Below are 26,439 nucleotides of genomic sequence, written 5' to 3'. Positions count from 1 at the left end.
CTATTGCTGTCATAACCGCACCTGCGGCTAGGGGACCGCAGGTGCGGACTCGCAGAAGCGAATATGGAGCCGCAGAAGCGGCCTCAGGCGAAGAGAGAGAAGGCGTCGATGCGGGATGTGATCCGCACCTGCGGGCCCGCAGATGCGGAGCCTGGGTCGCAGGTGCGGAAATAGGACTTAAGTGAGTAACCGCGGAAGCGGTGCTTTGACCGCAGAAGCGGTAGCGCAGATGCGACCATTTAACCGCGTTGCGATTTTGCTGTGTCAGAATATGTTTATTTCACCCTTCGCGATTTTGAGTGGTTTTTCATAACATTTCAAACGGGAAGAAGCTTTGGAGAGCTAATTGAAGGGAGAATTCAAGAGGGCTTCTTAGAGGTAAGGTCCTTGGTCCCTAAACTCATTTTTATGATGATTTTTAAGGTTGTAAGCTTGAATTATATGGGAAAATCAGTAGCAAATTGGAAGTTAGGGCTTGGAAATTGGAGACCTAAATCTAGGTATTTGAGGGGCCGTTTGTGGTCGGATTTTGATGTATTTGAGGGGCCGTTTGTGGTCGGATTTTGATGTATTTGATACGTATGAACTCGTGAGAGTGTAAGGATTCTAGTTTTATGATTTGTATCGGATTCCGAGACGTGGGCCCGGGGGTCGGGTTTGGCTAATTTCGAGATTTTTGGAGTAAATTGGTTATTTTCGAGTGGGTTGTGTTCCCTTAGCATATTTTTTATGGTATAAATCTATTTTGGATAGATTTGGAACATCCGGAGGCCGATTCGAGAGGCAAAGGCACCGCGGGCTAGAATTTGGACCGGATTGAGGTAAGTAATGACTGTAAATACTGTTCTGAGGGTATGAAACCCCGGATTTCACATTGTTGTGCTACTTTGAGGTGACGCGCAGCTAGATGACGAGTGTGGGGTCGTGCACCGTTGGGGATTGTGACTTGGTCCATCCCGTACGACTATTAAGTCGCCTATTTTACTTGAAAACTATTTGATATTGTTATATTTTGGAAAATATTATTGTGTTTGGGGCTAAATGCCGTGTCTGGGCCTTGTGCCGATTGTTTGGACCCCTAGGGGCTTTTACTACTGTTTTACCTCACTATTTTGGTTTAATGTTTACACTCAGTCATGCTATGTTCTTACTATTTTCATAACTCGGTCTTATTCACTCCTTTTGATTTCATAAATGATTTTGAGCCGGGTACTTGTTTTACTGTCAGCCTGAGGGGCTTGAGTGAGATCTGACTGAGTGAGGCCGAAGGCCTGTGTTGTGAGGATATCATGGGATCGGGCTGCGCGCTGCAGCATGTGGTACTGATTTGTGATATATGATAGGCCGAGGGCCTGACTTATTATGCCACGAGGTGGCTTGTGATTGATATGAGGCCGAGAGCCTGTTTGATTATGCCATGAGTGGCTTGTTATTGCGCTTAGGCCGTAAGGGGCCCCTCCCGGAGTATTTACACCCCCAGTGAGCGCGAGTACCCAGTGTGAGTGATGTGTTGCAGCCCGAGGGGCTGTTGTTATTTCATATTGTTGCCCGAGGGGCTGTCCTTGATCCATGTTGCCCGAGGGGCGGTTCTTGATTCACGTTATGCCTGAGGGGCTGATTACGAGTGATTGTGAGGTAGCCTGAGGGGCTGGTTTTGTTGATATTATGCCCGAGGGGCGGTTTATGGTACATGTTTTGCCCGAGGGGTTGTTTACGTTTCTATCATTTTTACTCACTGTTTTATCACTCGTTTGAAACTATTGAAAGTTGTTTTAAAAGGTTTTACCAAAATTCAGCATGATTTACGAAGTAAATGATTTCTGTACTGTTTTGGAAATGTATTGCTTTTGATGTAGCGTTATTGTTGGCCCAAGAACAGGTGAAGTTTTGAAGAATGACAAATGAACTCAGTCATGGACCAGGTCCATCTTGTGAAGCACAGTCATGATCAACCTATACACGTGAGAGGCACGTGAAGGAGATAAGTCCTACTGATAAAGCAGCAATATCTCCTGATCTGATCGAAAAGTTTGCATATTAGATAAGGAGAGAAAAATCTCCTTATATGAAGAGAACACAATCCATGATAAAGATAGTGTTAGAGTTTGATATCATCATGAACTCTTCTGCAATAGAAGAGCAGCAATTGAGGCCCAATCAAACTCTGATTACTAACCTATTAAATAACAGTGATTGTTCTCTTTTACAGGTATTGCACAAACGCAGAAGTTAAACTAAATTGAGAGCAAAAGAGCAAGGCGATTTTGCAAGCAATTTATGTGAGATTTGAGTGTGCACTCCTGAAGCTACTTGAACGAGATAGAAGAATCAGTTCCATTGTGTCTTTCTTTTATTCTAGTTCAGTCGTAGTAGGTGGTTTAAAATTGTACCTTTCAGCTTTCATAGAAGCAATTGTATTAGGTACTTAGAGTGTTCAAGTTATAGCTAACTTGAAGTTGTCGCAACAGTTGAGGCTGTGTGCTACAACGGGATTAGAGTTAATCCTTAGGTTTACAAAGAGTTTTGTAAATGCTGTTTTGGCTCAGTGATTTTAGTGGAAGTTTGGGAAAATCCTACTGAGTAGTAGGTCGTGGTTTTTTCACCTTTTGAGCCAGGTGTTTTCCACGTAAAAATCTCTGTGTTCTTTATTTTCAGTATTTATTATTCCGCTAACAGTAGTAGTTGGAACACCTAGAAGAACCGGGTTCTTCTATAGAGTAGTTAAGCAAAAATTAGGAAGGGCAATCCGCTGCTAGGCCTCCACTCTTCAATGGTCAGTACTATTCTTGGTGGAAGAACAGGATGAAAGATCACATCATAGGAGAAGACTATGAACTCTGGGACATAGTCACTGATGGTCCCTTGGCAACTACAAAGAAGAATGAGGAAGGAGTGGATGTGTCAAAGACAAGAGCTGACTGCACTGCTGAAGATTTGAAGAAATGGGAGAAGAATTCCAAGGCCAAGAAATGGCTTGTGTGTGGACTGGGTCTAGACGAGTACAGCAGGATTCAAAGTTGTACTACTGCAAAGGAAATACGGGACACTTTACAAGTGGCTCATGAAGGAACTCCTCAAGTAAAGAAATCAAGAGGAACACTGCTATACTCTCAATATGAGAACTTCAGTATGAAGGAAGGAGAATCTCCAGGAGATGTACACAAAGCTCACAACACTAACAAATGAACTAAAATCTCTTGGGAGAATTATCCTTGAAGAAGACAAAGTTGAGAAAATCTTGACAAGAGTCTTACCAGTGACTTGGGAAAGAAAAATCACTGCTATTCAGGAATCAAAGAACATTGCTACCCTCAAGCTGGATGAACTGATTGGAAACCTCACTGCCTATGAACTAAGAAGGCAAACCATGGAAATGGATGTACCCAAGAAGGAAAGAAGTCTGGCTCTCAGAATAGCTGCAGGTGCAGATCTGGAGGATGATGAAGTAGCCATGATCACTAGAGATTTCAAAAAGTACCTGATGAGAGAAAAGGGTTCTTCAAGAGGTACAACCTTCAACAAACCAAGGGTTCCTGAGAAACAGACCAATGAGGGTTGCTACAAATGTGGTAAGACTGATCACATGATCAAGAACTGTCCTCAATGGGAAATTGAGTGGAAGAAGGAAAGGGCTGAACGAAGGAACAGGAAGAAGGAACAGGTCCAAACTAAAAGGAAAAAAGGATCAACAAAGGCTCTGGTTGCTGCTTAGGGAGAAACATCATATGAGGACTCAGAAGATGAAGCTGGAGATGAACAAGCACTTATGGCCATCGGAGAATCAGATGATGAACAAGAGGTAAGTGTCCTTTATCTCAAAGACAAGATTAAATTCCCGTCTGAAGAAAGGTTGTCTGAACTATTGCTAGACTTCATTGATGAGTCTGAGATAATTAACAATGAGAAGGAAGATCTGTCTAGGGAATGTGTGATCCTAAAAGCCAAGTGCAAAATTCTAGAATCTAGGGCTAATGAGAGTGATAGTAAAATGCTGAGTTGAAGAACCAGGTTCTTGAACTTGACACAAGTGTCCTAGAACTTAGGTATGAGAACTTAAAACTAAAACTAGGAACAGGTAAAAAGAAAGATGATCACACTCAACTCACCCTAGAAGAAAACTTAGGAAAAATGAAGGATGAGTTGTACAGGAAGGATGAGCAGATAAAGTCTTAAATGAAGATCTAGGGAAGGTAAAACATGAATTAGACAGAACTTGCAAATGGAACAAGGCTTCTGATGCACTTTCCTGACTACAAGAACATCACAGTAGCAATAAAAGAGGACTTGGCTATGGGACTCAAGCACCTAAGTGGGATCCTAAAAGCAAGTATCTCACTCTTCCTGAGAACAAAATCTGCACACACTGTGGAAAGACTGGCCATTACAAAAATGAATGTAATGAAAAAGAAAGGGCCAGTCAAAAGAACAAAGCTTTTGTTCAAAAGAAAAATAGGCTGCCTAGGTGGGCTAAAAGGAATTTGATTTACCCCTTTGCCTGTAGAAAGGGACCCAAACTAGTTTGGGTTCCTAAGACTAACCCTTGATTTGTTTTTGCAGGTCCAAGTGAAGGGAAGTAGCCAAATATGGTACATGGATAGTGGCTGCTCGAAACATATGACTGGAAGAAAGAACCAGTTCCTTTCAGTTGAGGACTTAAAGGGAGGTAATGTCTCCTTTGGTAATGGGAAGAAAGGTGAGATTATTGGGGTTGGAAAGGTAGGTAAGACAGACTCACACTCCATTGAGAATGTCTACTTAATAGATGGCTTGAAATAAGCTTGATCAGTGTGTCACAACTGTGTGACAGAGGTAACCTTGTAGCATTCACCTCTACCAAATGTTTTGTGATTAATCTTATCACTGACAAGATTGTTTTGCAGGGAAAAAGAGTTAACAATATTTACATTGTAGATTTGTCTACTTTGTCAGAAAATGAACTCACCTGCCTAAGTGTGTTGGATAATGATCCCCTCCTGTGGCACAAAAGACTTGGTCATGCCAGTGTGAATCAGCTAAATAAATTAGTCTCTAAGGACTTGGTGATAGGACTACCTAACATCAAGTTCAAGGAAGACAAAGTTTGTGAGGCCTGTGCAAGGGGGAAGCAGGTAAGATCATCCTTCAAAAGCAAGAAAATGGTAAGCACAACCAAGACGTTGGAACTGGTTCATATGGATCTCTGTGGTCCAATGAGAACCTTGAGCAGAGGTGGAAAGAAATATGTGATGGTACTTGTTGATGATTACTCCAGATTTACTTAGGTACTATTTCTAACATCTAAAGATGAAGCATTTGACATGTTTACTGCTTTTGTTAGAAAAACTCAGAAACAACTAGGTAATCAACTTGCATCCATTAGGTCTGATCATGGAACTGAATTTGAAAATGCTAAGTTTGCTGAATTCTGTGATGAGCATGGTATAGACCATAACTTCTCTGCCCCTAGGACTCCTCAACAAAATGGAGTAGTTGAAAGAAAGAACAGGACTCTTGAAGAAATGGCTAGGACTATGCTTCTTTCTAGTAAATTGCCCCACAGCTTCTGGGCAGAGGCTGTAAACACTGCATGTCACATTATAAATAGATGCATGACTAGACCTCTTGTAGAGAAGACTCCCTATGAGTTACTTAAAGGGAGAAAACCAAATATATCCCATCTTAGGGCATTTGTATGCAAGTGCTGTGCACAATAATGGAAAAGACTTTCTAGGTAAGTTTGATCCCAGAAGTGATGAGGGAGTATTCTTGGGATATTCTTCACATAGCAAAGCATATGAAGTGTTCAATAAAAGAACTTTGTGTGTAGAAGAAAGTGTGTATGTTGTGTTTGATGAAACTAACATTCTTTCTGAGAGAAAGGAACATGAAGATGAAGCCATTGGACTGGTAAAGGACTTAACTGAAGTCTCAGCACAAGTTAAAGTGGCACCAAAAGAAGGAACAGGTGATGGAATAGGTTCTTCCATCCCGGGAAACCTGATAGGGGGAACTGATCAAAGAGGAATTGAAATAAATCCCCTAAAAGAACCTGTTCATGACCCTGTTCCTCAGCAACAGAACATGGGAGAAGTATCTAGTAGAAACCGGATGGTTGTGAAACCTCACAAGTATCAAAGTTCTCATCCTATTGAGAACCTAATCACTGATCCAACATCTCGAGTCAAAACTATATCACAATCAAAGAATCTGTGTGCTTTTGATGCTTTCCTATCTATTATTCAACCTAAAAATGTTGTTGAGGCTTTGCAGGATGCAGATTGGGTGAATGCAATGCAAGATGAACTCAATCAGTTCGAAAGAAGTCAAGTTTGGCATCTAGTTCCAAGACCCAAGGACAGATCAGTTATTGGTACAAAATGGGTCTTCAGAAACAAACTTGATGAAGATGGAACAGTTACAAGAAACAAGGCAAGACTGGTAGTCCAAGGTCACAGCCAAGAGGAGGGTATAGATTATGATGAGACTTTTGCTCCAGTTGCAAGACTAGAGGCAATAAGACTCCCCATAGCCTTTGCAGCACACATGGAATTCACTCTTCATCAGATGGATGTCAAAAGTGCCTTCCTGAATGGCTACCTGAAAGAAGAAGTGTTTGTGAAACAACCTCCAGGGTTTGAGATCAAGGAATGTCCTGAGCATGTGTACAAATTAGACAAGGCTCTCTATGGACTCAAGCAGGCTCCAAGAGCATGGTATGAACGACTGTCCAAATTTCTACTTGAACATGGCTACAAAAGAGGTAAAATTGACAGTACCTTATTCCTAAGGGAAAAAGGTAAGGATCTCCTTGTGGTACAAATATATGTTGATGACATAATTTTTGGGGCCACCACTGATAAGCTAAGTAAGGATTTTGCAAAACTAATGGGGAGTGAGTTTGAAATGAGTATGATGGGTGAGCTTAACTTCTACTTAGGCTTACAGATCAAACAAAGTCCAAATGGAACCATGATCCATTACCAGAAGTATGCAAAAGAGCTTATCAAAAAGTTTAAAATGGAAGAATCAAATGAAATAGACACACCCATTGCAACTGCCACTAAATTAGACATTGATGAACCCGGTTCATCAGTTGATCAAATGTTGTATAGGGGAATGATTGGTTCACTCTTGTATCTTATTGCCAGCAGACCTGACATTGTTTTCAGTGTAGGGCTTTGTGCTCGCTTTCAGGCTAATCCAAAAGATTCTCACTTGACTGCTGTCAAAAGGATACTAAGATATTTGAAAGGCACCACTGATCTGTGTCTTTGGTATCCTAAAGGTAGTAATTTCAATCTAGTAGGATATGCTGATTATGCATGTTTCCTTGTGAATAGGAAAAGCACCTCAGGTATGGCTCACTTTCTTGGTTCATATCTTGTATCATGGGCCACTAAAAAGCAAAATCCAGTGGCCTTATCCACTGCTGATGCTGAATATGTTGCTGCTGCATCTTGTTGTGCTCAACTACTATGGATCAAACAGCAGCTGGTAGATTTTGGCATTGAAGTTGGTTGCATTCCTATATTCTGTGATAACACTAGTGCTATAAGTATGACAAAGAACCCTGTTCATCATAAGAGGACTAAGCACATAGATGTTAGACACCACTTCTTGAGAGATAACTATGAGAAAGGATTGATCTCCATAGAATTTTGTGCTACTGATAAATAAATTGCTGACATCTTCACTAAAGCACTGAGTAGAGAAAACTTTGAGAGGAACGGGTTGGAATTAGGGATGATTAAGATCACCTAATAGGTCCAGCTCAGAATGCACAATGAAAAAAAAATTGAAAAAAAATTTTTTGGCTAGGAGTTCTAAACATGTGTAAATATATAGATTAATTCTTACTCAGCTTCATACTTTAATTAGTATACTCCTGTGACATGTGTTTATATGACTCACTGATCTCTTACAAAATTTTCTCTATTATGGCATTTGAGGCATTTTCAAGAGAGTTCTAAATGAAGAACCTGGTTCATCAGTATGGGTTCATATGAAAGCTCAGGTATGTTTTCTATACTCTGCACAATTAGAAAGATTAATAATTCAATCATGAGCAGAAGTCCTATACTTGTCAAATTCCTAGAAAATTCTATCTATTAGCATTGAACCAGTTCCGTCCATCTAGAACTCTAAACCGTAATTTTTGCCTAATATCTAGGGAAGCCAAATAGATCATTCAAAATCTGGAATTTCAGGTTGATTAGACTCCTATTTGACCACTGCAAAAGGCTGCCGTTACTTATTAAATGTGTAATCCCCTTTAAATACACATCAATTCTCCAGTCTTCGTCATAACTCTAAACCGTCAAAAGTTCGTTGTCATCTTCACTTACCATTTCTCCAAAATTCCCAAATTTTCTCAAAGAATCAACGATCATGTCTAACCCACAAGAAAATCATGAAACTCCTCCACCACCATCTCCCTCAAATTCATCCTCAACCACTCCACCCAGTGAATCTCCAAAACCTAGACTACGAAGGGTAAAAATGCTTGCTAGAAAGATTGTGGCATCTGGTGCTCTGAAGAAGGCTTTAAATGAAAGGTTGAAAGCAAGCCAAGTGAAAGCAAGCAAAGCTCAAAAATCTGACTCCAGCTCTGAGTCTGAATCCTATCAATCTGCTACTGAGGGGGAAGGACATGGGTCTTCTGACTCTGAAAAGACTCAAGAATCACCTTCCAAGGTAAGTTCACCTGTAATTGAAAATTTAGAGACTAGGTTTGTTCAGGTTGGACCCATTAGGGATGTTGAGTTGCCTGAGATACGTAGGAGTAGAGGTAATAAGAAGTTAGAAAAAGAAAAAGAGAGAGGGGGTGCATGTGGTGAAGAGATGGGAACTGGGAATAGTGTAGTACCTGCTATTTGTGGTGTTGAACATGAAAGGTAGAAGCGAGTGGCCTGAAGTCAGGGGAAAGTGGTTCTGGGGAAGCTGCTGAGGGTTTGGTTCATCTGAGCAAACAGAGAGATAAACCTGTTTCGTCTACTGAAGAGACCCTGGCAGATCTACTGAAAAAGGTTGGGGCAAGCTATGACCCAAAGAAACGCAGAACTCCCACGACAAAAGCCCCAAATGTTCCCAAGCCTTCCAAGAAAAGAAAAGCTTCATCCCCAACACCTACTGCCTCTTCAGTGACTAGGGGTAGAGCCACAAGAAGCATGGTAAAACAGAGTGAAGCTGATCTACAAAAAGCCTTAGAAGAAAGCAAGAAAAAGAAAATGGATAAGGGAAAGGGAAAGATTGCAGAATCCTCAGAGATTGTTGAGGAAGAGGAGATGGAACTGGTCCATCAAGAAAGGGGTACAACAGTGGAGGTTCCTACACCCAAGCCTAAAAGCCCAAGACTTCCTCCAAGAAGTCTTCCTCTGTGTCTGAGGCTGTTGAACCTTCACTAGCCAAGAGGACAAGATCTGCAATGAAAAACAAACAATCAAGAATTTCTGATGATGAAGACTGGAGTGGAGAAGAAGAAGAACATGATTCTGAGAAGGAACATGACAAGTTTGCCATGTTCGGCAGAAGGAAAATTTTGAAGGGAAGACTGTTGAAAGACCTGGTGCAACCAGGAATGATTAGGTTGGTGGATGCTTTAGCAGCTCAGGGGTGGAAGGACATGGTCCTTCAGATGGATGGTATGCTTGCCAGGAATGAGCTGATTGAATTTATGGCAAATGTTGTGGTTAAGGATGGCATAGTTAAAAGCCTGGTGAAAGGAGTTCAAGTGCAGTTTGATGCACAGAAACTGGGAGAGATTCTGGACATACCCTCTGAAGGTTTTGATGACTACACAAGGCAAAGGTGGCCTTGCCTGGACTCCCTCCTTACTGCCCTTGAAATCACCAAGAGGTTTTGTGATTCAGAAGAAGTGAATGAAGCCCGGACTGTGCAGAAGAGTGAAATAAGGCCTGAGCACAAGGTTGTGTTTGAATTTAAGTGCTTATTGCCTAGACAGGAGAGAAGGCACACTGCCAAATACATGGATCTGGTCCTTATGGAGTGCCTGGAGAGAGGAAAGGAAATCAATAGGCCTGCTTTCATTGTCAAGCTGCTAGACAGGGTCATAAATGGCTCCAAGGCTCATGCTACTCCTTATGGCTTTATTTTAACCACAGTTCTAGACAGGCTGAATGTGCCTCTGAAGAAATGGGAAATGGCCTCAAGCAAGGAACACTTTGGCATCAATACTCTGCTTGCTTGTGACTATCCAGTCAATGCTATCCCAAATGAACCTGGTTCATCCCAGAAGACACCCATCAACAGCAAAGTTAGAAGTCTGGTTCAGGAATGTGCAGCCAAGGATGCTGAAATAGCTAGGCTCAAGGCACGTGTGGTTGAAGTGGAAGCTGAGAGGGATGGTCTCAGATCTGAGCTTACCAAAGAAAAGGAGAAGAATGATGGAATTCATCAGAACATGTTGAATCTTCTCCAAACCCAATCCCAACCCTCTAGTTTCTCCAAGCCTTAGGACTTCTAGATCCTGTCTCCTGAACTTGTTCAGTACCCCCAGTGAACCAGATTAGGGATTTTTCTATCTTTCTATTTTTTCCTCATGGTTGGAATGTTTTTCTTTCTTTTTGTGAATTGTAGGTTGCAACATATCTCTATCAATGACAACTGCTGTTTTCTCTTATTCAATGATTAATCTGTCCTTGATAGTTTAAATATGTTTGTTTGATTACTGATGATTGCACCATGATTGCACTTGCAGTTGCCCCAGTGGCCATGAGTATTTATTAAAATCTGGGATTCACATTGTGTATGCAACTTTTCGATGATGCCAAAAGGGGGAAGAGATATTGTGCTTTACATATTCTAAAATAAGTGATGTTTATAACCTAATTAACCTGGTCCTTGATGATAAGTGAATTTTCTAAGTATAGTGTTGATGGTTAAGCTGAGTTCTTACAGGTTCCAAATCAGTAAAAAGTACATAGTTTGTCATCATCAAAAAGGGGGAATTTGTTGGCCCAAGAACAGGTGAAGTTTTGAAGAATGACAAATGAACTCAGTCATGGACCAGGTCCATCTTGTGAAGCACAGTCATGATCAACCTATACATGTGAGAGGCACGTGAAAGAGATAAGTCTGACAGATAAAGCGGTAATATCTCCTGATCTGATCGAAAAGGTTACATATTAGATAAGGAGAGAAAAATCTCCTTATATGAAGAGAACACAATCCAGGATAAAGATAGTGTTAGAGTTTGATATCATCGTGAACTCTTCTGCAATAGAAGAGCAGCAATTGAGTCCCAATCAAACTCTAATTACTAACCTATTAAATAACAGTGATTGTTCTCTTTTACAGGTATTGCACAAATGCAGAAGTTAAACTAAACTGAGAGCAAAAGAGCAAGGCGATTTTGCAAGCAATTTATGTGAGATTTGAGTGTGCACTCCTGAAGCTACTTGAACGAGATAGAAGAATCAGTTCCATTGTGTCTTTCTTTTATTCTAGTTCAATTGTAGTAGGTGGTTTAAAATTGTACCTTTCATCTTTCATAGAAGCAATTGTATTAGGTACTTAGAGTGTTCAAGTTATAGCTAACTAGAAGTTATCGCAATAGTTGAGGCTGTGTGCTACAACGGGATTAGAGTTAATCCTTAGGTTTACAAAGAGTTTTGTAAATGCTGTTTTGGCTTAGTGATTTTAGTGGAAGTTTGGGAAAATCCTACTGAGCAGTAGGTCATGGTTTTTTCACCTTTTGAGCCAGGTATTTTTCACATAAAAATCTCTGTGTTCTTTATTTTCAGTACTTATTATTCCGCAAACAGTAGTAGTTAGAACACCTAGAAGAACCAGGTTCTTCTATAGAGTAGTTAGAAAAAATTGGGTACCACACAAATCACCCCCCTCTTGTGTGGCATTAACGTTTAAAACATCAGTTATGACGTGGCTTACGTGTTTTCTTACTACTCGGCTTTCATTTACTTTTATTACTTACTAAGTTGGCGTACTCACATTACTCCCTGTACCTTGTGTGCAGATTCAGGTAGTTCTGAACTCGGTAGCGAGTGTTGATTGCTCAGTGGCAGAGTCATTGGAGTTAGCAAGGTAGCTGCCCGACGTTCGTAGCACTGCTTTTCTCCCTCTTGTCTTCCTTAGATTGGTTGAGTATATTTTTAGACTCTTCATTATATTCAGACCTTAGTAGATGCTCGTGACTTATGACACCCCGATGTCGGGCTTGTGTATTTATTCCGCATTGTTCATTTAGACTTACATTATGAGATTATTGATTATTAATGGCTTAAAAATAACTTTTATTGAATACTGATTGACTTCGGGAATTGTGTCGGTTTCCCTAGTTTCACGATAGGCGCCATCATGATCGGGTCGGTTTTTGGGTCGTGACAAGTTGGTATCAAAGCCTAGGTTACATAGGTCTCACGAGTCATGAGCAGGTTTAGTAGAGTCTCGCGGATCAGTACGGAGACGTCTGTACTTATCCTCGGGAGGCTGCAGAACCTTTAGGAAATCCCACATTCTTGAATTCTTATCGTGCGACATTGATTCAGCTTGAAATGTAACTCTTTGAACTCCTTCCACGCGTTCGTATGCGCACATGAGTGCTCGGTATCAGCTGTGCATCGATGGCTTGTGATTTCCCGAATTGAGGGGCGAGATATGATTTCTTTGTGTTGATGTTTGGCCAGTCCGGAGGACTTGAGGCCGGGCTTTGCTTGTAGCTTGAAAACTGAGGTATTGATTGTGTGAGCACGTACTTTTGAACTTATATATCCGATAGTGTCCCTATTAGTAGAAGTGATGGCTGGATGGCTATGTGATGAGCATGATGTGACTGCGTTGTGTTCATATGATTTAGATGTGATAAGAAGAGTCTACTTGAGGGTAGGAAGAATGACTTAGTGCTTGATTTTCATCTTGGTTTGATATGTAGCCCCGAGTTATGGGTGTGTTGAAGGATCTTTTTGTGTTGTCTAGTTGTGGAATGAAGTAAACTCCACGTTGTGGGGTAAGTTCAGATTTAGGAAGGGTAAGTGATCGAGTAATAGTATGATTATGGGGGAGTATGAAGAGATGTTAGTTTGAGGTAAAACAGGTGGGTTATCTCCTGCGGAGTGTTCTAAAGTTTGTGTGATCCTTTTTGATGTTTGTTGGAAGACCTCTTGTACCAGTGAAATATATGTGTTGCAATTTGAATTTGGATCGCTTAAAAGAGTGGGCTTGACTGTTACGAGGGTGAATGCAAAGTTTCAGATGAATTGAAATACTAGATGGTTGTGTTGCATTAGCTTATGAAGGATTTAGTTGAGTCTCACTATGTATTATGGCAGTAATAGAAAGTGTGGGCATTGTGAGTCTTCGTGTGTTTTGATCTATGGCTTGACGCCAAGTGGGGGAGTCTGCTATTGATCGATTGATTGCACGGTTATATGATATGTTGGTTCCAGTTTGAGGTATACTGGTGAATTAGTTATGGATTACAGAGGGTGAGATGGAGGATTATTCGAGTGAGGAAAATTTTGAACAGGATTGTATTATGCTTTACGGGTGTATAAGAATCACGGAATGACTTGAGTTGTTATTGGTAAAGGATGTTCGGTGCATAGAATAGGAAGTTGCTTGGTTGCATTAAGGTGAGGTTACATTCTGCGGTGTCAGAGTGCTGTTGGAGCACAGATCGTCCGGTCCGTCTGATCGGTCTAATTGCGATTTGAGTAGAGTGGATGACTCTCGAGAATGGTTCTAATGGGTTCAAGATTTTACATGTAATAATTGGAGATTTTCAAGTCGTATATTTGGCTAGAAATTGAGGTTTGCATTGGAGGGTGTCAAGGCTCGTAGTAGTTCTATATCATTATGGGATTCTATATATCAGTATCAGGAAGGTAAAGGTAATGGCTTTGGATTCGCAGAAAGTCCCTTCAAGGTAGGTATTTTGAATGTGGTTCTTTTGGGAATAGTTAAGAGAGTATTCAACGGCTTATGAGCCTTAAACGGTGTGGTTTTACGCTTGGGTCTCGTGTGGTGAGTCTGGGTTGAGGAAATTGTGGTGTTATAGCAAGAAGGAGTATCAAGTTGAAGGTAAATCAGAAGGAAACTCGGATAGATGGGATAGCTTGGTAGTAGGCCGGATCGGCATGGTAAGGATATGATTAGTTCTTTGGGTGCTGACAAAGTAATGAGTTTCTACAGGTGTTTCACAGCAATGCTCTTGGGTTTTAGTGGTCTGCATAGCTTGGTTGATGTGAGAAGGATCCAGTCCTGACGGTTTAGTTTTGTGCAAATGGAATTCGGGGAGTTCTTGATGGTTTCTACCACGGTTAGAGTTGTATTGTTGAGGGATGTGTTGATTCGATTGTTATTGAGCTTATTAGTGATCTGGGGAGATCTATGAGTTATCTTTCCGTGATGCGAGGCATTAGGATTTGTTGGTTATAGGCACATGTGGTGCGATTTTATTGGGGCCTCTCAGTGGAATTCGAGCAGGAAGAGTATTGGGTATTGCTCGGCAGATGGCGTATCGGTTGTGTCCTTTCGGGTTTGTGAAATTTTATGTCAATTGCTTCGCCGTGGGTATGATGATTGGCGCGCGGTTGTCGATTTTGAGCATAGTAACTTGAGGTGTTTCATGTGGACCAGTGTGTGGATAGGGTTGCGTATTGCAGCGAAGTTATATGGAGGTATGACCCTTCGGGTTGGATTCGTGTGTTCTATTTCTACGACGTGTGATGGGATCTCAGCATTCTGTTATGGTGGTGCTGGTGAGCTTGCGGTACAACTCTTTCATTTTAGTCATTTTTCATGATTTGAGTACGTTCGGATTGTTGCTATTTGGTGTGCGGACTGCACGAGTTGTGGCTTTAGATTGTGTTGATGTATCATGTCACCAGAGTAGTTGTGTTGGATTAGATGAGATCGTTGGGATCTAGAATGAATACAAACAGATCCAGTTTCAGCATGTCGGAAGGATAATATCGATGTTCGGCTCAGAAATTTGCTATGGTCCTTGCCAAAGGAGAAGTGGCTTCACGAATGGTTGATCTGAGGAATAGTTATGACTCTCTACGTGTTTCATTAATCATTGGCAGTACACGGAAGTGTTGGAATGAGGCTTTATTTGATAAGAGGCTTATTATCGATATTTGGTTGTTTTGAGCAACTGCTGTGATTAGAAGTTATCGCTACGAGTGTTTGAGTTATGTGGTATATCATGTAATTGCATCTGAAGTTACATATATGGTTTGTTACAGCTTGTTCGGGCTTATTCAGAGTATAGATGTAAGATTCTGATCTTGTGGATGATTTCAGAAGTGGAAATGTGGTTCTAAGGTTTATGGGCTAGGTTGGATTGTGGAATTACAGTTACATTGTGTTGTCGGACCTATATGAGATAGGGTGACGTGGGATCACCCCCGGGTATGTGCATGGTAAGGTTACTCAGCGATTGATGGTTTTCGGAAAGACTCTGGGCACGTTCGAGGACGAACGTATATTTAAGTGGGGGAGGATGTAACGACCCGACCGGTCGTTTTGAGCTTTTACACTTCGCTCGCCAGATCTCGGGCATGGCTAGCCCCGTATTATGTATGGTGACTAATGTAAATCGGCGGTTTTGGTTTTCAGGTTAATCGGAATAGATATGGAAGGATGATTCCAAGCTTGAAGATTTAAATTTAAAATGTTTGACTCAGTCTTGACTTTTTAGTGTTTGATCTCGAATTTGGATTTTTATGATTTGGTTAGCCCCATTAGGTTATTTGGGACTTAGGAGCGTGATCGGAATGTGTTTTGGAGGTCCGTGGTAGATTTAGGCTTGAATTGGCGAAACTGGAATTTTGGCGCTTTCCGATTGATAGGTGAGATTTTGATACAGGGGTCGGAATGGAATTTCGGGAGTTGCAGTAGGCCCGTTGTGTCATTTGGGATGTGTGTGCGAAATTTCAGGTCATTCGGACGTGGTTTGATAGACTATTTGATCAAAAGCGGAATTCGGGAGATTTTTGGAACCTTAGGCTTGAATCCGATGTGATTTGATTGATTCGATGTTGTTTGAGGTGTTTTGAAGATTGGTATAGGTGTGGATAGTGGTATATGACTTGTTTGTGCTTTTGGTTGAGGTCCCTGGGCCTCGGGGTGATTTCGGATGGTTGACGGAAGATTTTGAGTTGGGTTTGGCAGCTGAAGTTTTTCTATTGCTGTCATACCGCACCTGCGGCTAGGGGACCGCAGGTGCGGACTTGCTGAAGCGAATATGGAGCCGCAAAAGCGGCCTTAGGCGAAGTGAGAGAAAGCGCAAATGCGGGATGTGATCCGCACCACGGGCCCGCAGATGTGGAGCCTGGGTCGTAAGTGCGAAAATGGGACTTAAGTGAGTAACCGCAGAAGCGGTAGCGCAAATGCGACCATTTAACCGCAGGTGCGGTTTTGCTGGGTCAGAATATGTTTATTTCACCCTTCGCGATTTTGAGTGGTTTTTCATAACATTTCAAACGGGAAGAAGCTTTGGAAAGCTAATTGAAGGGAGAATTCAAGAGGGCTTCTTAGAGGTAAGGTCCTTGGTCCCTAAACTCGTTTTTATGATGATTTTTAAGGTTGTAAGCTTGAATTATATGGGAAAATCAGTAGCAAATTGGAAGTTAGGGCTTGGAAATTGGAGACCTAAATCTAGGGATTTGAGGGGCCGTTTATGGTCGGATTTTGATGTATTTGATATGTATGAACTCGTGAGAGTGTAAGGATTCTAGTTTTGTGATTTGTATCAGATTCCGAGACGTGGGCCCAGTGGTCGGGTTTGGCTAATTTCGGGGTTTTTGGTATAAATTGGTTATTTTCGAGTGGGCTTTGTTCCCTTAGCATATTTTTGATGGTATAAATCTTTTCTGGATAGATTTGGAACATCCGGAGGTCGATTCGAGAGGCAAAGGCACCGCGGGCTAGAATTTGGACCGGGTTGAGGTAAGTAATGACTGTAAATACTGTTCTGAGAGTATGAAACCCCGAATTTCACATCGTTGTGCTACTTTGAGGTGACGCACACGCTAGATGACGAGCGTGGGGTCGTGCACCATTGGGGATTGTGACTTGGTCGATCCCGTATGACTATTAAGTCGCATATTTTACTTGAAAACTATTTGATATTGTTATATTTTGGAAAATATTATTGTGTTTGGGGCTAAATGCCGTGTCTGGGCCTTGTGCGGATTGTTTGGACCCTTAGGGGCTTTTACTACTATTTTACCTCACTATTTTGGTTTAATGTTTACACTCAGTCATGCTATGTTCTTACTATTTTCATAACTCGGTTTTATTCACTCCTTTTGATTTCATAAATGATTTTGAGCCGAGTACTTGTTTTACTGTCAGCCCGAGGGTCTTGAGTGAGATCTGACTGAGTGAGGCCGAGGGCCTGTGTTGTGAGGATATCATGGGATCGGGCTGCGCGCCGCAGAATGTGGCACTGATCTGTGATATATGAGAGGCCGAGGGCCTGACTTATTATGCCACGAGGTGGCTTGTGATTGATATGAGGCTGAGAGCCTGTTTGATTATGCCACGAGATGGCTTATTATTGCGCTTGGGTCGTAAGGGACCCCTCCTGGAGTCTGTACACCCACAATGAGCGTGGGTACCCAGTGTGAGTGATGTGTTGTAGCCCGAGGGGCTGTTGTTATTTCATATTGTTGCCCGAGGGGCTGTCCTTGATCCATGTTGCCCGAGGAGCGGTTCTTGATTCACGTTATGCCCGAGGGGTTGATTACGAGTGATTGTGAGGTAGCCTGAGGGGCTGGTTCTGTTTATATTATGCCCGAGGGGCAGCTTATGGTACATGATTTGCCCGAGGGGCTGTTTATGTTTCTATCATTTTTACTCACTGTTTTATCACTCGTTTGAAACTATTGAAAGTTATTTTAAAAGGTTTTACCAAAACTGTGCATAATTTACGAAGTAAATGATTTCTGTAGTATTTTTGAAATGTACTGCTTTTGCTGTAGCGTTATGACGTGGCTTACGTGTTTTCTTACTGCTCGGCTTGCATTTACTTTTATTACTTACTGAGTTAGCGTACTCACATTACTCCCTGCACCTTGTGTGCAGATTCAGGTTGTTCTGAACCCGGTAGCTGGGTGTTGATTGCTCAGTGGTAGAGTCATTGGAGTTAGCAAGGTAGCTGCCCGACGTTCGCAGCACTGCTTTTCTCCCTCTTGTCTTCCTTAGATTGGCTTAGTATATTTTTAGACTCTTCATTGTATTCAGACCTTAGTAGATGCTCGTGACTTGTGACACCCCGATGTCGGGCTTGTTTATTTATTCCGCACTGTTCATTTAGACTTACATTATGAGATTATTGATTAATTAATGGCTTAAAAATGACTTTTATTGAATACTGATTGACTTCGGAAATTGTGTCGGCTGGCCTAGTTTCATGATAGGCGCCATCACGACCGAGTTGGTTTTTGGGTCGTGACACGCTCATGCCAAGTGACGGGCGTACGGGCGTGCATCGTGAGAATTGTGACCTAGGTGATTCCATGGCATTGTTTAGTGACTCTATCCTATTGATATCCATGTTTCCACCATGTGATAAAGTTATTGGGTTGTAAATCATGCTAGATATCATGTTTAGGCTTTATGCTGGTATTGTTGGGACCCTCAATGGTCGTTTCTTGTTGTCATCTCACTATTTTCATTAATATTCCGTACTCAGTCATGTTCATGCATATTTATATCATATCTCAGTCTCAGTTATTTATTGATTCATCATATTATTGTTCCGGTTTGTATTCATGACATTGTGAGCTCGTGGGTGAGACTGGAGAGATTGATGACTGAGTGAGGCCGAGAGCCTGATTATTAGTGACAGTTATGGGATCGAGCTGCACGTCGCAGCAATTATATTGATTTATGATAGCGCTTGGGCTGAAGGAGCCCCTCTAGAGTCTGTAACATACCCCCAGTGAGCGCGGATGATATTATTGAGGGATGGATCTACCCTGGACATGGATCTTGTCCGAGGCATTTGATACCTGGAGATGGATCTTCTCAACAAGGATGGATTGGCCTTTCTCGGTACTGAGTGACTGTTGTTAGTGATGCGTATATATTCCGAGATGGATTTTCCCTGGGCCGCATGAGCCATATACAGTACCGAGTGGTTGAGTATTTGAGAGTGTAAGCACATGAGGCTGATAGTATGGTGCATTTCATACAGCATGTGCATTGGCATGTAGAGGTAGCAGAGATTCATTCTTTACACTGTCCATATCTGCTCTACTTTATTGTTTTGAACTGCCTATTAAATTGAAAGCATGCCTACGTTTCTATACAATTATTTATCTTCTTATCTGTATCGGTTGAGTTCGTCACTACCTTTCAGTCCAAAGTTTGGACTCGTTACTTACTGAGTTGGTGTACTTACGTTACCCCCTGCGCCTCGTGTGCAGATCTAGGCGATACTAGTTGCAGCGGTGGTTGCTGATTGAGTTCTTTCAGAGTTTGGAGACTTTTGAGGTAGCTGCAAGGCGTTCGCAATCCTTGACTCTCCTTCTTTATCATTTGACGCATTTCAGTTTATTTCTCTAGACTCTGTAGTGGACTGTATTCGGATTTAGACGCTCATATACTCAGTGACACCCGATTTTGGGCTAAATTGTATCGTAATTTGGGATTTCTTATATTTTCAAACAGTTTTCTTTAAAACTTAAATGCTTCGTTATATCTTCAAACTTATTATTGTTGTGATGGGTTGTTAAGTTGAGGCTGGCCTAGTTCCACGATAGGCGCCATCACGACGGTAGATTTTTGGATCGTGACAAGTTGGTATCAGTGCCTAGGTTACATAGTTCTCACGAGTCATGAGCGGGTTTAGTAGAGTCTTGCGGATTGGTACGGAGACGTCTGTTCTTATCTTAAAGAGGCTGCAGAACCCTTAGGAAACTTCACATTCTTGAATTCTTGTCATGTGAATCTGTTGATTCTGGCAACTAAACTTATGTTATTCTATTCTCTCACAGATGGTGAGGACACGTGCTATCGGTAAGGACGGACAACTACCTGTACCACCTATTGGGGCTGTGAGAGGCTGAGGTCACTGTAGAGGCCGTGGTAGGGGCAGGGGTGCAGCCCGCACAGCAGTTAGGGCGACACCTGTAGATCCACCAGTTGCTCCAATTCAGGATCAGGTCCCGGTTGTAGATGCACCAGCGGGATCGCTCAAGCACCAGTCGTGCCTATTGTTATCCTAGGCCTTCAGGAGGCCCTAACTCAGATTTTGACTGTGTGCACCAGTCTTGCTCAGGCGGTCTCTGTTCCGGCCGCAGCAGCTACTTCTCAGGCCGGGGGAGGTGCTCATACTCCCACCGCCCGCACTCCTGAGCTGGTGGTACAGGGACTCCAGACACCGGGGGCACCACCAGCCCAATCGGTTGTAGCTGCTCAGGGCTATGCGGTTCCTGTCATGCCTGATGATGAGCAGCGTAGATTGGAGAGGTTTGGTATGTAGAGGGCGAGGATGCCCAGGGTTACTTGGATAAGTGTTAGAGAATTCTTCGTACATCAGGTATTCTGGAGACCAGTGGGGTCTCGTTCACTACTTTTCAGTTCTCTGAAGCTGCCTTCACTTGGTGGGAGGCTTATGAGAGGCGTAGGCCAGTTGGTGCAGTGCCCCTTACATGGCAGCATTTCTCCGTTCTCTTCCTAGAGAAGTATGTGTCGCAGTCCCGTAGAGAGGAGCTGAGCAGACAGTATGAGCAGTTGCGTTAGGATGATATGACTGTTATGCAATACGAGATGAGATTTTCTAAGCTAGCCTATCATGCTGTTTGGTTGGTTCCCATAGACAGGGAGAGGATCAGGAAGTTCGTTGATGGTCTTGCATATCAGATGCAGATACTTATGACTAGAGAGAGGGTGTCTAGTGCTACTTTTGAGGAGGTTGTTGACATTGCTCAGGAGATAGAGTCTGTTCGCCTCCAGGAGCGGGCTGAGAGGGAGGCCAAGAGGCCTCGTGGATCAGGTAGTTTTGGTGGTGTTTGATAAGATAGGGTTTTAACGTGTTCTAGGTCCATACTTGCCTACGCTTTTGTTATAAAATTGCTACAAAATAGTCCCAAAACGCTCACAAGTTGCACTTGATTGCAGGTTTGATCGACAAAGCGACGAAAGTCAAATATCGGCTCAGAAAGGAGTGAAACCTGCTCAAGTGTCAAAGACCAAGGAAGTTGAGGAAAAGAGGCCCTAGTGCGGACCGCGCATTTGTGAACGCGGCCGCACTAGGAGGTTCAGAGAATGGCGGAGTTGAAGGGAAGGCTATGCGGCCGCGGTCGTTTCCACGCGGTCCGCGGTCAGGCTCCGCGGCCGCGCTACACGTTTACGCGGTCCGCGGAGCAGAGATTCAGAGAGCCAAATATTTGACCACTTCCAAGCAAAGCGGCCCACGTCCACTTCTGTGCGGCCGCGCTAACTTTCACCGCGGCCGCGCTACATTTTTACGTGGTCCGCGGTCCTCAACTTCAGAGAAGCAGAAGCCAAGAGTTCAAGAGCCAGTGCAGCCGCGGCCATGTTTGCGCGGTCCGCACTGACCCCGCAGGGGTATTTTTGTCCAATTTTTCCAGCCCAGTATAAATAGAACCTTTTTCCATTTTTAGGAAAAATTTTGTTTTTCTGAAGCTGCTGAGCTCGTGAGAACGACTAGTTTAGCCATATTTGGCACTTTTGACCTTTAATATTGTATTTCCTTCTTAGCAATTAATTAATATGTTTACTTCTTCATGTATTTCTTTAATTTTTGCATCTAGCATGAGTAGCTAAACTCACTAGCTAGGGTTGTGGCTCAACCCTAGTGTGGGTAATTGATGGGTGTTGCCATCTACGTTTAGATTAATATTGGGTGTTTGTTATTTGGGTTAATTTTAGGTTTTAATTAAGGGTTGGTGGTTGCAAACACTGATTCTAGCTTGGTGGGTTTAACTCTTCTTGAGAAAGAGAGTCTATAACCCCAAAATTGACCCAACAAGGAATTGGGATGGACCCATGAGAAATGGCAGTCCCAATTAACGGGTTAAATCTCGAGAGAGTAATCTCCCTACTTGAACCCTAGTTTCTTGGTCTAATTGACCTACTCAATTGGTCTCGAGAGAGTCAATTGGGCAAAATCACTCTCTCTACCGAGAGGTGTGAGAGTGGGTACAATTGTGCAACGGTTATAGCATAAGCCCCAAACATGTCAATCTATCCTTAGTAGCATCTACCCGTTAGTTAACCACCTAGGTAATGCCACGACCCTAGTGCCTTTCTCTATATTAATTACAACTTAGCAATATTCCCGTAGCATAATTTAGTTTCAATCATTAGCTTTATAAAGGTAGATATAGAAATCAAAACCAAATATGTTTGAAGAGACATTAGAAGCACAACCGCAATTCTAGACTAAACAGACATTACAACTCCACTACTAGCTCCCTGTGGAAATTCGATCCCGAACCACTATTCGGGTAAAAGCTGTTGCGACCCGCTCTTCCTACCTTAGTGTAATGTTGAGTCGGCAGCGATCACTTTTTGGCGCCGTTGCCGGGGAGCTTACGGTGTTGACTATCAGTTTGGTTAGTTTTGTGTTTTGCTTCTCTTTCCTTCTTGTTTACTAATTTTGTTTGTGTCAATTAATCAGGTACTATGGCTTTAAATGGAAACGACCCTCTTGGAAACGTGATCGCGGGGGAGGAGGTAGAGGATATTGGAGATGAGGAGGTGCCTCTTGTACCTCCCGGACCAAGGAAGAGGCCGCCAGTCCAATCTAAATGACAACGTTCCAGACCCTCCTCCGCCACCTCCAAGAGCGGTCCCTCGGGTGCTGCCAAATCAAGGATATGCAAGTACCATTGTTCCTCCCCGAATTCGGGCGGGGAACTTTCAAATCACAAATGTTATGTTGACCTTGCTCGAGCAAAGAGGGTATTTTACGGGCGCCTCCGACCAAAATGCTTACAAGCACTTGAAGGGGTTCGTAGATACTTGCTGGGGGAGCAAGCAAACAAACGTGTCCGAGGATGCGTTGAGATTGAGGCTTTTCCCGTTCTCTCTTCGGGGTAAAGCGTTGGATTGGTTAGAAAGGCTCCCCAATCACTCTATCACCACATGGGATGAATTGGCGGACAAATTTATTGCCAAGTTCTTTTCTCCAAGTCATATGGCAGCTCTTCGGGATGAAATTCTAGCTTTCAAGCAAATGCCAACGGAACCTTTGCACGAGATATGGGAACGATATAGAACAATGGTGAAGGAGTGCCCTAATAACGACATGACTGAGGCAATGATCCAGCAGACTTTTTATAGGGGCATCAACACCACGAATCAGTGCATTGTGAACCAATTAGCCGGTGGGAACTTTTTGAAACTTTCTTACCAAGAAGCTTGTGATGTACTTGATGAAATGTCCGACACTTCTTCGGCATGGCAAAGCCGAGCAAATGTTCCCCAAGGTGACCCCACGGTCATCCATTTGCATAAGGAATTGAATGATCATGGCCAAGCTATTGCCGAGCTTACAACAACTATGAATCAATTGGCGAAGGCGCAATTGCAACAAGTCCAAAACCCGCGCCAAGTCAATGCAATGGAAAGTGTTTCTATGCTAAAAAGGAGGCAAAGAGGGCAACAACAACCTCAAGGTAATGGTGAGCAATTTGACAACAACAATGATGGTGGTGGTTATTCGAATGAGTGCTATGATGATCAAAGTGAGGAATGTCAATATGTCAATAACTACCAAGGAAATAGAGGAAATCAAGGGAATCAACAATGGCGTCCCCAAAGCAATTGGGGCAATCAACAAGGTGGCGGTAATTGGAATAACAATAACCAACAACAAGGCGGTAACAATTGGAACAACAACAATTAGAACAACAATTGGGGTAATCAAGGTAATAGTCAAGGCAATTGGAACGGGAACAACAACAATTGGAGCAACAACAATAACAATCAAGGAGGGTGGAATAATGGTGGTAGGGGGCAAGGCTTTCAAAGGCCCCCCACTGTTCCAACAACCAAACAATCCACCCCCCTTTCAGTCGCAAGGGTCTAGTTCTTCCGGAAGTGATATGGGGCGGATAGAGATGATGTTCGAGCAGATGATGAAAAAGAACCAAGACTCTGATGCACAATTGGCTTCGCATAACACATCTATCCGAAACCTAGAAGTGCAAATAGGACAAATTTCTCAAGCGTTGAATACCCGACCTAAGGGTGCGCTACCAAGTGACACGATAGTGAACCCAAAGGGAGGTAATAATCATGTAATGGCAGTCACAACGAGAAGCGGAAGAGGTGGTGATATGTCGGCCTCAAATGAAAACCGAGTGGTGAATGATGATATTGAGCTCCAAGAAGATGTGGATCCTTTGATCGTTGAAGATGTGGTTGAGACAAATGTGAACAAGGAAGTGAGAATAGATATTGATGAGGCCGAGGTGGAAACTCAAGAGGCCGTGAACCCGTCTAGGGAGCACATAATTGAAATTCCGGAGCCGGTGGTGCCAAAAGCCAAGGCACCCTTACCTAGACCACCTCCACCTTATCCTCAGCGGTTAGCAAAGCAAAAGAATGACAATCAGTTCAAGAAATTCATAGATATGATGAAAAACCTTACAATCAATGTGCCTTTGGTGGAGGCACTTGAACAAATACCGGGCTATGCAAAGTTCATGAAGGATTTGGTCACAAAGAAGCGTTCCATGGATTGTGAAACAATAAAGATGACGCACCAAGTTAGTGCGATAGTGCATTCTATGGCCCTAAAACTTGAAGACCCTGGAGCCTTTACTATTCCTTGCACTATCGGGAGTGCGGAGTTTTCTAAGGCCCTTTGTGACTTGGGGACTAGCATTAATTTGATGTCGTATTCAGTCTTCAAGACTTTGGGAATTGGGCAACCTAGGCCAACCTCGATGAGACTTCAAATGGCGGACCGGTCGATGAAGCGGCCTTTGGGTATAATTGACGACGTTCTTGTCCGGGTGGACAAATTCATATTGCCGGTCGACTTTGTCATATTGGATTGTAAAGTGGATTTTGAAGTGCCGATTATTCTTGGGAGACCTTTCCTAGCTACGGGGAAGACTTTGGTTGATGTTGAGGCAGGTGAGTTGACATTCCGAGTGGGAGATGAGAAGGTGGTATTCCATGTTTGCAAATCAATGAGACAACGCAATAGCACGGAAGTGTGTTCACTTGTGGACATTGTCACATCTGTGATAGTGGATGATACAAGTTCCATGATGAATGTTGAAGATCCTCTTGAGGCCGTACTTCTTGGCATGGATGTAGAAGATGATGCTAGCAGAGTGGAGTGTGTAAATGCATTGCATGGTATGGGTTCATATTCATATGAGCCTAGGAAGTTATCTTTGGATCTTGAAAACCACAAAACTCCACCAACTAAGCCATCTATTGAGGAGCCACCGGTGTTGGAGTTGAAGCCACTTCCTCCACACCTCAAGTATGAATTTTTGGGCTCTAATTCAACTCTTCCAGCTATTCTTTCTTCTTGCCTTACTAACTTGCAGGTGGAGGCCACTTTGGAGGTGCTTCAAAGGCGAAAAAGGGCAATAGGATGGACTCTGGCAGATATTAGGGGAATAAGCCCCGCATTTTGCATGCATAAGATCATCTTGGAGGAGGATGCAAGGCCGTCCCTTGAACATCAAAGAAGACTCAACGAGGCGATGCAAGAAGTGGTAAAGAAAGAGGTTATCAAGTGGCTTGACGCCAGAGTGGTTTATCCAATCTCTGACAGTTCGTGGACTTCTCCGGTCCAATGCGTGCCAAAGAAAGGAGGGATGACGGTGGTGCCCCAATGACAACAATGAGCTTATTCCCACTCGAACCATTACCGGGTGGAGAGTTTGCATGGACTACCGGAAACTCAACAAGGTGACCCGCAAGGATCATTTTCCCTTGCCATTCCTCGACCAAATGCTTGATCGTCTTGCGGGGAGAGCATTCTATTGTTTCTTGGATGGGTACTCGGGCTACAATCAAATTTTAATTGCCCCGGAGGACCAAGAGAAGACTACTTTTACATGCCCCTATGGAACATTTGCTTTCTCCCGGATGCCATTCGGATTGTGCAATGCTCCGGCGACCTTCCAACATTGCATGATGGCTATTTTCACCGATATGGTGGAGGACATATTGGAGGTCTTTATGGACGACTTTAGTGTGGTTGGTGACTCTTTTGATGAATGCTTGGTGAATTTGGATAGAGTCTTGGCTCGTTGTGAAGAAACTAACCTAGTTCTCAATTGGGAAAAATGCCATTTTATGGTTGAAGAAGGTATAGTGTTGGGCCACAAGATTTCAAAACATGGGATTGAGGTAGATAAGGCGAAAATTGAGGTGATTTCAAGGCTCCCTCCCCCTACTTCTGTCAAAGGGGTGAGGAGTTTTCTTGGGCACGCCGGGTTCTACCGGCGGTTTATCAAAGACTTCTCG

At 42.9% G+C, this 26,439-nt stretch overlaps 1 pseudogene; it reads left to right on the top strand.

Moving 5' to 3' along the window:
* Positions 64-26,439, top strand: LOC109234748 (annotated as a pseudogene).

The sequence above is a fragment of the Nicotiana attenuata genome, chromosome 11, assembly GCF_001879085.1.
Source record: "Nicotiana attenuata strain UT chromosome 11, NIATTr2, whole genome shotgun sequence".
Lineage (NCBI taxonomy): Eukaryota > Viridiplantae > Streptophyta > Magnoliopsida > Solanales > Solanaceae > Nicotiana > Nicotiana attenuata.
The sequence above is the reverse complement of the archived record's forward strand: the minus strand, read 5'-3'. Positions and strand labels throughout refer to the sequence as shown.